Below are 748 nucleotides of genomic sequence, written 5' to 3'. Positions count from 1 at the left end.
TGCATCCTGATGCCCCAAAGGGCCCCGTTGAGTCACTCTAGTAGGTGATGACCCTATTTTATTTGAGGCATGCTCGACTTGATCCTTCAGGAATATGGGATTGTTTCGTCCCTATGATAGTACTGGAGAACCATGCTTCTTCGAGGTATACGGGAGCAGCACACGACTGGCGTTTAGCAGATATTTCGTCGTGGCGCATGTGGACGGCTTCCTATACGTGCTGGACAAGTACTTCTGCATTTCTCGCCTTGTGCCTTCCCGGGCTAGGCTCAATGGCAGCAGTACGACAGCTCCAGCACGACGCAACGGCTTATTGACGGGGCCGGAGCCCCCGACAGGGGGCATCACCGCTTCAGAAGCAAATCAGACTGAGGAGCAGGGTGACGGCCGGACGCTTTTTGCAGAACAACAGCCCACAGGGGTTTGCAGCTACCCACTTGCCACGGAAGAAGACCAGCTTGAAGGCAGTCAGCTACTGGTGCCAGTGCGTATTGCCGATGTTATCGCAGCACTGTTTCGGACCGACAAGCCGGTCTTTTCCCAGCTATTGACTGGAAACAATCGTGTCAGTCCTGTCACTAGCCTTAAGATACACCTTGTTAAATGGACATGCTCGCGTGAAGTCCATACAGTGTCTTGCTGTACACACAAACAGTGTCTGCGGTTGATAAGTTTAGATGCGCACCTCCAACCGTAAACAAACGGCCTAAGAGGTACCTTAGTGAGAAGGCTAAGTCCCATATGTGCA

The sequence above is a fragment of the Eimeria mitis genome, genomic scaffold (assembly GCF_000499745.2).
Source record: "Eimeria mitis Houghton genomic scaffold, Emh_scaff47, whole genome shotgun sequence".
NCBI lineage: Eukaryota > Apicomplexa > Conoidasida > Eucoccidiorida > Eimeriidae > Eimeria > Eimeria mitis.
This window is presented reverse-complemented; position numbering follows the sequence as displayed.